General features: G+C 36.5%; 1 long non-coding RNA gene across 5 annotated transcripts in view; it reads left to right on the plus strand.

The window, feature by feature from the left end:
* LOC147369849 (uncharacterized) overlaps positions 1-12,361 on the plus strand; it is a 222,381-nt gene that overhangs the window by 76,986 nt on the left and 133,034 nt on the right. For 3 of the 5 annotated variants that reach the window (XR_015168604.1, XR_015168605.1, XR_015168601.1), the window contains one exon: positions 827-905. This is a non-coding gene — a long non-coding RNA (uncharacterized LOC147369849). Of the gene's footprint in view, positions 1-826; positions 906-1,792; positions 3,190-12,361 lie in introns of those variants that run through there. The other 2 variants (XR_015168602.1, XR_015168603.1) reach the window with 1 other exon arrangement.

The following is a 12,361-nucleotide window of genomic DNA, read 5'->3' on the forward strand; positions in this document are numbered from 1 at the left end:
AAATCTGTGATGCCATCCCACCATCTCATGCATTGTTGTTCCCTCTGCTCCTGCCTTCAGTCTTTCCCAGCATCAGGGTCTTTTCCAATGAGTCAGTTCTTTGCATCAGGTGGCCAAAGTATTGGATCTTTAGCTTCAACATCAATCCTTTCAATGAATATTCAGGACTGATTTCCTTTAGGATTGACTGGTTGGATCTCCTTGCAGTCCAAGGGACTCTCAAGAGTCTTCTCCAGCACCACAGTTCAAAAGCATCAATTCTTTGGTTCTCAGCCTTCTTTATGGTCCAACTCTCATATCTATACATGACTGCTATTAACATATTATAAAATACAAATTATGCCACATCAGTTTTATTTTTCTTTGGTAATCAAAAATATAAGATGCATATACTATATTGTGTATATGTAAAATATATTTTGTATTTGTAAGATATCTTCCTGACAACCTTACTCTAAAATTGATGCTGAATTTCTAGTTGTTGGTATTCTCGATAAGTAGGATATTGGCCTTGTGAATGATTATTCCATGTGTGATTGCTAGGTGTATCACCAGTTGATATAATAATATGATCTTAGGAAATATAGAAAGCTTATGGATCATCAAATGCAATTGCTACTCTGTTAATATGGCCCACTTTAAATTATCATCAGTAGTCAGTCAGCCAAGGCTCCACTACCTGAAGGGATAGATCTGTATCATCTGAGGCAGCACAATTTATCATTGCAGCTCAGGTTACTAGAAGTTTCTTCCTTTTTCTTATGCAAGCAAACCTTTCCACCTTGTAGCTTCCACATAATAGTCCATTCATTTTCTCTTCCTACAGACCACTGCCTAATCCTTCACATGGCAGGACTTCCTGCAAGACATTTCATTCATTCTCCCCATCACTCCAGAAGGAAGATGTGAGTACCACCATTTTCTGGATGATGATATAGAGAAGCAGAGATATCAGATTAGTCGACTGAGACACATGGCTGAATTTTATTTCAGTCCAATCTTCTTCAATCCAGTCTTCTTTTCAAAATGCTTTTCTTTTTCTTGTTTGAATAGTTAACTATGTCCCAAAGAGATTTTGATTTTAGGGTTAAATGGATTTTATGGCCTGCTTTTAGCTTCCTTAACTATACATATCGGTGTATAGCTCTGACAAGAGTAACTGAAGATAAATGTTAATATTTGCTTCTATAGTAGAGTGTAAGTTCCAAGAAGAGCCCATACTTATATTTATAAATGCAGGTTTTGGTATGGTATCCAGCTTTTCTGGACTGAAAAAGAATCAATCTTTAGGTAAAGTCTTTGAAATATATCCAAATGAAACCTCTTTTATCTTGTTTTTCCATCTTTTCATTTATTTGTTTAGTCAATACTTAATGACCATTTTCTACAAGCCCGCAAGAGTGGTAGGCACTGAACGAGGTTGTTAAAGCCCCTACCACTGTTGCACTGACTTATTTTCTGGTTCTTTCTGGGTCTGCCAATCTATAAACATTAGAAAAACCTCTACTGGATAATACTGTTTTAGGATGTAATCTCCTTGTAATTACATTATTTTATAATGACTGCTCAAATTATGTTGATCAAAGATTTACAATTTTTGATTTTGTCCTGGATTTTCCAAAGGAACCCTACATTTATAGCATGAATATAAATAGTGAGAGAGGGAGAAATGTAAGTGTGAAAGAGAGGAAGAGAGTATGTTTGAGGGTTATAATAAAACATGTAGCACACACAGAAGCACATACAAAACAGCAGTACTACATCAATTTCTTTTGGTTGTCTTTACTTTAAGGTCATGTTTTATGGTTATGAATATACAGAATAACTAAAGAATGAAGACTTGAATTATTTTCCATGAAGTCTCCCCAAAGCTGCATGAAGGCTCCATGTCAAAGCTGGATCTTAAGCTTTCCCCTGCTGAGAACATGACTTTGTTCTCATTAAATATTCCCCACCAGCAGTGCACATGTTAAACATAACTTTGGAAAATGAATCAAGGAGACTTCTAATGTGGGATTGTGATCAATGGCTAGTTCATTAATAAAATATTTTGATAGTAGTTAGCAATATCAGTCTTCCTGGGTCAGCAGGCTTGGTATCCAAGTCTCTGTGTTTTTGCTGTATCCTTGTGTCACGTGTTCCAGACAGGTCTACCCTGTGAAACAAACAGTTTCTTTCTCCTCAGACCCCATTTTGGAAATAAGTGTCCCATGCAGTTAGGTAGCATCAAACATTGGAAACAAATGACACAATAAATGATAGTCTTTTTCTTTCATTTCCATAGTTTATTACCAAGGAGATATTAAAATTCATGGGACATCAGTATATAGTTAGGCCATGAAAACAAGTACAGTAAGTCCCCTACATGTGAATGAGTTTCGTTCTGAGAGTGGATTTGTAAGTCCCATTTGTTCTTAAGTCCAGCAAAGTTAGCCTAGGTATCCAACTGACAGACTTGGTTATATCCTACTGTACTGTAATAGGTTTATAATACTTTTCACACAAATGGTACATATATAAGAAGCAAACACAAAAAATAAAGAAAACATTTTGCATCTGATAGTACAGTACCTTGAAAAGCACAATAGTTTAGTACAACAGCTGTCATGCAAGGGCTGGCATGCATGTTCACAACTTGAAGATTCATATGTAGGGGTCTTACTGCATACATCTACAGAAGTGGTTTATGAGAAGTGAAATTCTGACCATAGTTAGGGCTTTGATCCAAGGCAAAACTAGTAATCCTTTATTTATGAAGAGAGCTACTTCTAACAAAGTATGTTTAGCGGAAAAGCCATTTTATAACCCCATAAATCCTGAAATACTTATTAGAAAACACAAAATTTCAGTGAATTAAATGAATTCTCTCAGAACAGAAGAATTGAAATATTCTAAAAGAAGAGTAAGGGGTTTTTGTTTGCTTGTTTGCTTGCTTGCTTGCTTTTTCTTTTGTTTGTTTGCTTGTTTTTTTGTATTTTTTTCTGCTTGGTATATTTGAGAAGATTTCTCAAATGATTATCTAAGTAATAATGGCCAGAAGTATTTCATGTAATAAATCGGTGAAGTATTCATTACTGGGAATAATGTTAATGAAAGATTTCTGTGAGTGAGACACTATGTGGTAGAGTTTAATATGTGTAAATTAAATCATCTACTTGGAAATATACTAATAAAAGCAATGAATTAAACATCAGGACCAAGAGATTTCAGCTTATTAATATGGTGTAACTCTATTTAACAAACCCTAATTTGCTGAACACTGATACTACTGGTAAAATTAATAAGTAGAAAAAGTGTACACAGCAAAATCCCGATGTATAAAATATTAAACTTTAAAATTTAATAAAGATAGTACAATATTAAAAGTTGGGAGAAAATAAACTTAATAATTTTAAATAGGTGCCAAGCTATTACTACTATATGAGTTATAGGAAAACATTTTTCTAAAATTAAATTGTCAGTCATGCTTTGCAGACCATATTTGACAAAAATTAATTCTCAAAAAGAGAAATATCTCATGTATCTCTCAAAATTTTGATATTTTAAGATACTGCATTTCAAAGCCATGTAGGGATAAGCTGTATACTGGTATTGACTATCAACAGGAAGTGAACAGTGTTACAATATATTGAAGACATGAGTACTCTGAATTATTTTCTTTTTTGCTGTCCAGTCAATGCAATAATTCTTTCTTATATTAGTGGTTTACTAGGGTATGCAATACATTACTGGATGACTTTGAAATGTTAAGCATTGTCCTAGGTGCTAGTGATTCAATGGTGACCAAAGTACCCAGGTATTCAGCCACTATGGAACATGTATTCAAGTGAGACAAATGAAGGGTAATTAAATAAATAAGTGTTAAAGGAATAAAAGTAAAACTTGGATGATGAAAAATAGGATGTACATGATAAAGGAGGGCCTATATCAAGTCATTATTCTGTGATCTATAAGGCTCTCAGTTCAGTTCAGTCACTCAGTCGTGTCCGACTCTTTGCGACCCCATGAATCGCAGCACGCCAGGCCTCCCTGTCCGTCACCAACTCCTGGAGTTCACTCAGACTCATGTCCATCGAGTCGGTGATGCCATCCTGCCATCTCATTCTCTGTCGTCCCCGTCTCCTCCTGCCCCCAATCCCTCCCAGCATCAGGGTCTTTTCCAATGAGTCAACTCTTTGCATGAGGTGGCTAAAGTATTGGAGTTTTAGCTTCATCATGTCCTTCCAATGAACACCCAGGACTGATCTCCTTTAGAATGGACCGGTTGGATTTCCCTGCAGTCCAAGGGACTCTCAAAAGTCTTCTCCAACACCACAGTTCAAAAGCATCAATTCTTCGGTGCTCAGCTTTCTTCACAGTCCAACTCTCACAACCATACATGACCAATGGAAAAACCATAGCCTTGACTAGACAACATTTGTTGGCGAGCTAATATCTGTGCTTTTCAATATGCTGTCTAGGTTGGTCATAACTTTCCCTCCAAGGAGTAAGCGTCTTTTAATTTCATTGCCACAATCATCAACTGTAGTGATTTTTGAGCCCAAATAAATAAAGTCTGCCAATGTTTCCACTGTTTCCCTATATATTTGCTATGAAGTGCTGGGACCGGATGCCATGATCTTAGTTTTCTGAATGTTGAGCTTTAAGCCAACTTCTTCACTCTCCTCTTTCACTTTCATCAAGAGGCTCTTTAGTTCTTCTTCACTTTCTGCCATAGGGTGGTGTCATCTGCATACCTGAGGTTATTGATATTTTTCCCAGCAATCTTGATTCCAGCTTTTGCTTCCTCCAGCCCAGCGTTTCTCATGATTGTGCTCTGCATATAAGTTAAATAAGCAGGGTGACAATATACAAAAATATCTGTGCTAGACATATTTTTAAACATTTTAACACCTCTGAAATGGGGATATACCATAGGATTTATAATAATGTCACCATTATAATAGGGTTTTTTTTTTTTTTTTTTTTAGTGAAAGATAAAATGATAACAGGCCTCATATTGATGGGTTTTTAGATTTGATTAAAAAACCCTTCCCTCAATAGTTAAGAAGTGTAGTTGGGAAGTTTTAAAGAGAAAGTGAAAGTGAAATTGGTCAGTCTTGTCTGACTCTTTGCGACCCCATAGACTGTAGCCTACCAGGCTCCTCAGTTCATGGGATTTTCCAGGCAAGAGTACTGGACTGGGCTGCAAGATAATTAACCTTAAAATTCTATATTCTCTGTGTTTAAAATGTGAATAATATAAAATCAACCCATGGAGTTATGAAGGCCAAAGAAGATAGATTCTGTAAAAATGCTGTGTGAAATGCAAAGGATTACAAACATATAGAGATGCAATAATCCTTATTAGTCTTCAACTAGAGAGGGCTTGCTCTCTAGTTAGAGCGCATGGTGTATTCACATAAGGAAACATGGATTGATTCTTCTGGTTTATGTTAAAACATCTATCTACTACCTCTTATCATATAAAGCACAACAGAATATAGGCAAAAAGCAAACTGACACAGAGATTTTCTTCTAAATATATAGTTGCATATTGAAATTTTAATGTTAACTTTTAAACATAGCCTATTGATAACAGAATATGCCATATCTGAGCATGATTAGTCATCTGAATGATTTGATTAAACCCTATTTTACAATTTTTAAAAAAAACTTCTCAAAGTTAAACTTTTTTTTTTTTTCTTCTTTTACTATGTAGTCCTTCCTGGATATTTAACCATAGACTCTAATGGAAATTCCATTCCCCCCTCCCCTCAACTTTCCTGCATTAATCTAAGAAAGAAAGCTATCACTTCAAACATAGTCTTGTCTCCTGTCAAAATCTCATACTGCCTGAAGATGTAGTGGAGGAGATTAAGAATCTGGCTCTACAGTTTCCAACATCAAAATGGACTGAATGATTGCAGCACAAAAAGCAGAATTAAGAAACCTTACTAGGAGACAGCTTTAGCTTGTGACCTTAGGCAATCCACTTAATCTCTTTCCCTCTCTCCCTCTCTTAGACACCCAATCTGTAAAATACGATTTATGATTTCTGCCAGCACCTGTGGTTATAAAGCCACAATGCATATATTTGTGTTGGTCAGAACATAATCCACATACACATTTGCATAAAGGATTAAGATTTGGTTAAAATCAAATAATAGGAAAAATAAACAAGTTGAATATCTATATCTATATCTATATATATATATATAACTGGGTTTTCCACAACAACAACATTATGGTGACCTATAATCTGTCATGTTTCAAATAATACCCCATGGACAGAGAAATGAGGAAGAAATAGAAGCAGAGAAAGACCAAGTAAATGGATAGGAACTTTTCAAGCTGATAAATGCTTCCTTCTGGTGATTGAAGCATATGTGACTCAATACTAGAAATAGAGTAAACACTAAGCACATACCAGCTTAGGAAACTGTGAATGTATTTTTGGTTGGAGCTCTCACCAACATGGAATTGAGATGCATTGCTGTTATAATAGGAGATGATTTTCTGTGTTATGTTTGCTTCCTTTATTTTAAAATTTCTAAATATTTTCTGATGTCAAACCAGGCATTTTATAACTATGCCCACATTTGAAAGAAAGTGATTTTATGTTTACTCCTTGCCATTTACAGGAAATTCCTAATAGACTTTCCTTTTTGTGGTCATTTCTCATTCTCATTGTTCATTTCTTACTGATGCCACTTCAAAGATTCCAGTTGTTGCTAATGGAAGGTGAAGGTCATTCAGTTCCTCAGTTATTGCCAGAAAATATCTTTTTCTGTTACTTTCACTATGTAAAGATCTGGCATTAATGTCTTTATATTTCATAGAATATTGAGAAATGTCAAATAAAATATATGGGACAGGCTTTTAAAAGAAAACTCTATATTCTTGATAGACATTTAAAAACATTGATCGTGGAGTTCCCTGAACAGAACCATCTTTGTCCAGCTTCTTCCTTGTTCAATTCTTCATGGATTTCTCATTGCCAGAAAGCCTCCCTAAAATATCAATTGCATTATGTCATTTTCTATCTCAAAAATCTTTCCTTGCTACTCATATCTACATAGAATAGAGTCAAAATTTATTTCCTTTTCAAGAGCCTTTCATCAACCAAATGCCTCCTTTCCAAGGGCATTTTCCTTGACTCCTTTGAAATGAAGCAATGGTTTCAGCCCAACTTGTGTGATCAATAGAGAGTAGCCACTACTTTTGGAGCACATAATGTGCACTTACTCCTTATATAACCCCTGGAATTAAGTATCTTCATTTGAAGATAAAGGAACTGAAGCTCAGATAAGACAAAGCAATTCATCCAAGTTTACATAACTCTTAATGCCACAGCTAAGAATTAAATCCAGAATTGATACTGAAATGTGTGTTTCTCTCTACCAGGCTAGGCATAGTCAAAAGAATGCCAAGTGTCTTTCTCTTCTTCATGCTTTCTGCACAGAAAAAGTATTTCCATTTATCTCCAATGCCTATCCAAATCTCACTCTATATTTTGGTTCCAGTTATAGCCTTCTCCAGATAGCCAAAGATGGGCATCTTAGCCCCTGGTTGTTTTCTTATACTGTAACACATACACTGACAACACTGACATAGGAAAGCTAGTCCAGTCTTGTGATGTTTCTGGCTTTATTGCCTTTATATTCTTTAATGGATTTGGAATAGCTCAACTGGAATTCCATCACCTCCACTAGCTTTGTTCGTAGTGATGCTCTCTAAGGCCCACTTGACTTCACATTCCAGGATGTCTGGCTCTAGGTCAGTGATCACACCATCGTGATTATCTGGGTCGTGAGGATCTTTTTTGTACAGTTCTTCTGTGTATTCTTGCCATCTCTTCTTAATATCTTCTGCTTCTGTTAGGTCCATACCATTTCTGTCCTTTATCGAGCTCATCTTTGCATGAAATGTTCCTTTGATATCTCTGATTTTCTTGAAGAGATCCCTAGTCTTTCCCATTCTGTTGTTTTCCTCTATTTCTTTGCATTGATCGTTGAAGAAGGCTTTCTTATCTCTTCTTGCTATTCTTTGGAACTCTGCATTCAGATGCTTATATCTTTCCTTTTCTCCTTTGCTTTTCACTTCTCTTCTTTTCACAGCTATTTGTAAGGCCTCCCCAGACAGCCATTTTGCTTTTTTGCATTTCTTTTCCATGGGGATGGTCTTGACCTCTGTCTCCTGTACAATGTCACGAACCTCAGTCCATAGTTCATCAGGCACTCTATCTATCAGATCTAGGCCCTTAAATCTATTTCTCACTTCCACTGTATAATCATAAGGGATTTGATTTAGGTCATACCTGAATGGTCTAGTGGTTTTCCCTACTTTCTTCAATTTAAGTCTGAATTTGGCAATAAGGAGTTCATGGTCTGAGCCACAGTCAGCTCCTAGTCTTGTTTTTGCTGACTGTATAGAGCTTCTTCATCTTTGGCTGCAAAGAATATAATCGATCTGATTTTGGTGTTGACCATCTGATGATGTCCATGTATAGAGTCTTCTCTTGTGTTGTTGGAAGAGGGTATTTGTTATGACCAGTGCATTTTCTTGGCAAAACTCTGTCAGTTTTTGCCCTGCTTCATTCTGTATTCCAAGGCCAAATTTGCATGTTACTCCAGGTGTTTCTTGACTTCCTACTTTTGCATTCCAGTCCCCTGTAATGAAAAGGACATCTTTTTTGGGTATTAGTTCTAAAAGGTCTTGTAGGTCTTCATAGAACCGTTCAACTTCAGCTTCTTCAGCATTACTGGTTGGGGCATAGACTTGGATTACTGTGATCTTGAATGGTTTGCCTTGGAAACGAACAGAGATCATTCTGTCGTTTTTGAGATTGCATCCAAGTACGGCATTTTGGACTCTTTTGTTGACCATGAAAACTAAGCAGTGGCCACAGGACTGGAAAAAGTCAGTTTTCATTCCAATCCCAAAGAAAGGCAATGCCAAAGAATGCTCAAACTACTGCACAATTGCACTCATCTCACTTGCTAGTAAAGTAATGCTCAAAATTCTCCAAGCCAGGCTTCAGCAATATGTGAACCGTGAACTTCCTGATGTTCAAGCTGGTTTTAGAAAAGCCAGAGGAACCAGAGATCAAATTGCCAACATCCGCTGGATCATCGAAAAAGCAAGAGAGTTCCAGAAAAACACCTATTTCTGCTTTATTGACTATGCCAAAGCCTTTGAATGTGTGGATCACAATAAACTGTGGAAAATTCTTCAAGAGACGGGAATACCAGAACACCTCATCTGCCTCTTGAGAAATTTGTATGCAGGTCAGGAAGCAACAGTTAGAACTGGACATGAAACAACAGACTGGTTCCAAATAGGAAAAAGAGTTCGTCAAGGCTGTATATTGTCACCCTGTTTATTTAACTTATATGCAGAGTACATCATGAGAAACGCTGGACTGGAAGAAACACAAGCTGGAATCAAGATTGCTGGAAGAAATATCAATAACCTCAGATATGCAGATGACACCACCCTTATGCCAGAAAGTGAAGAGGAACTCAAAAGCCTCTTGATGAAAGAGAAAGTGGAGAGTGAAAAAGTTGGCTTAAAGCTCAACATTCAAACGAAAATCATGGCATCTGCTCCCACCACTTCATGGGAAATAGATGGGGAAACAGTGGAAACAGTGTCAGACTTTCTGTTTTTGGGCTCCAAAATCACTGCAGATGGTGACTGCAGCCATGAAATTAAAAGACACTTACTCCTTAGAAGGAAAATTAGGACCAACCTAGATAGCATATTGAAAAGCAGAGACATTACTTTGCCAACAAAGGTCCTTTTTGGCATCCTGCTATGTATTTCATCCTAGTTTTGAGAGAAACACCCTGGTTTATTTCTGTGGAAGTAACCCATATCTAACTCTTAACTTTGTGTATTTATCTACAAGTAACTTCATCCTCTGGTTCAAGAGTGAAGAGGATGCTGACATCTGTTCAGTGTGAGCATCCTTTTTCCCTGGACAGTGATTCATCCAGGGATAAACCTATGGCATTGTTAAAGCCAACAAAAGACAATGAGGTTTCTATCTGTAGAGTGGAGTTCTCTCACTTCTAGTGGGACTGTGACATTAGGAATGATATGAGCGTGGACCCTTCCTGGATCCCCTGCCTGAGATGGAAAATAATATAGCATAAGAAAGAACTGAGATAAAGAAGAAAACACATCCTGAAAACTGAGTTTGAGCTCATGATTCAAGCCTCACTTGAAGCTAGACTGGATTTTTAGTTGCTTGAGCTAATGAATTCTGTTTTTTTTATACCGGTTTGTGCTGGATTTCCAATCAGCTACAATTGAAGACATTAAATGCATGAATACCTAGTTTTCCTTGAATACATATATACATACTATATATATTATAAATATGTGTGTAAAATATGGAAACATGTACATGTTCCCCTTCCTAGGTTCTGGATTTATTTAGGACAGAATTATATTTTACTTGTCTTTTTGATTTTTCTCATCATCTATTTCAACCTCAGCTAGTAAGAACTCTATTCTTACTTACTAAATTAAATAAAATTACAGAGCATTTGGAAACTGGAAGGATGGAATTATGTTTCTGGGCTTGCTTGTATTTGATATTGTATTAGAAATGAATCTTTGCCACCCAACACAAGGGTCTGATTTCCTTTTAGAGATTTGGTCCCTCTTCAAATAGCCTCAGGGTTCTTGGAGGATCCAGATTTACTACAGCTGACTCACATGGGTTGGGTGGGACATTATTATCTATTTCATGAGCAGATGACATAACACAGGGCAACAGCCATCAGCATATTTGAGTTCCTTCTCCATGGTTCAGAGATGGGCTGCTGAATGAAGCCTGTAAATTAGAGTTTTGTTGGGATTTCTTGAGCTAAGACTCTGAATTCTCTCTCTCTCTCTCTTTTTTAAACATTGTGTATATTGTAGTTTCAGCTGCATTGTTGAATTCCAAAGGATATAGACCCAGGAAATGCTGTTTGTCTTCCTCTAATGCTTTTGAACTGTGGTGCTGGAGAAGACTTTTGAGAGTCCCTTGGACTGCAAGGAGACCCAACCAGTCTATCCTAAAGGAGATCAGTCCTGGGTGTTCATTGGAAGGACGGATGTTGAAGCTGAAGCTCCAATACTTTGGCCACCTGATGCAAAGAGCTGACTCATTTGAAAAGACCCTAATGCTGGGAAAGATTGAGGCCAGGCGACAGAGGATGAAATGGTTGGATGGCATCACCAACTCAACGGACATGAGTTTGGGTAGACTCCAGGAGTTGGTGATGGACAGGGAAGCCTGGCATGCTGCAGTCCATGGGGTTGCAAAGAGTTGGACACGACTGAGCAACTAAACTGAACTGAACCATGAAGGGAGAGGTTGTAAGGAAATGAAAGAAACAGGTGGAGGTGAGGAAGATTTAGTGAGAGAAACTGAGACCTGACAATATTGTCGGAAGCCCTGAATAAAGCTTCATCTGAAGTCTCTCCAGCTGCTATGCTTTCAAAATACATGAGGCAATACACGTGATTTGTGTGTTTGTTTATTTTCCTTCGTCAGTTCTAATGCGTATTGTAATGCTTTCAAGAGGGAAAGCCCTGATACAAATATATAGTTTAATATCACATCCAAACTAGCATTTCTTGATAAGTGACTGCTTCTTCTGAAATGAACATGAAGTAAGAAACCTAGAACTTTAATCCTTTTCATACTGTTGAGTTGTTAAAAGTTAAGAAAGAGAACCTTCATCTCAAAATGAAAATTTGTATGTAAGAATTTTAAAAAACAAACTATAATTTTTTAGTTTTGATAAGCACTTAAGTTTTGAAATTTTTGATAAGCACTAAAGAAGACTAGGAGTTCCTAAGTAGACCTTGAAAAATGGAGCAATATCTTAAGTGCTTCTCTAGCCTTTGCTAAACCAGCTACATATTTTTTTCCAGTTATACTTAACATATAGCACCATGTAAGTTTAAGATATACAGTATAATAATTAGACTTATATGCATCATGAAATGATGATCATAGTGAGTTTAGTGGACATCCATCATCTCAACTATATATATTTTTACTACTTTGGTTAATTTTCTCTATTATCTGACCAGAGTCTACTATTATATCTGAAAACTCAGATTAATGTGTAAAGTTAATAACAACTTTTTTCTAATTATTTTGGACTGATGTTCCATAGAAAGAGCTTTGAGAGAGTCAAGAATTCTCATAAAGATCACAAGTGGACATTTATTGAAACTGATTTCATACTAGCTCATAAACTCTTTCTTGCTTATTTACGTATCTTAAAAAAAAACAGAAATATAAAATTACCCATGTTTGAGGTGATCCTCTAAGATTTATAAGTAGTTTATAGTCATATATCTATTTATCTGC

This window comes from Bos grunniens, chromosome 7 (genome assembly GCF_055505025.1).
Source record: "Bos grunniens cultivar Pamir isolate PY7600 chromosome 7, Bosgru_T2T1.0, whole genome shotgun sequence".
NCBI classification, from domain to species: Eukaryota; Metazoa; Chordata; class Mammalia; order Artiodactyla; family Bovidae; genus Bos; species Bos grunniens.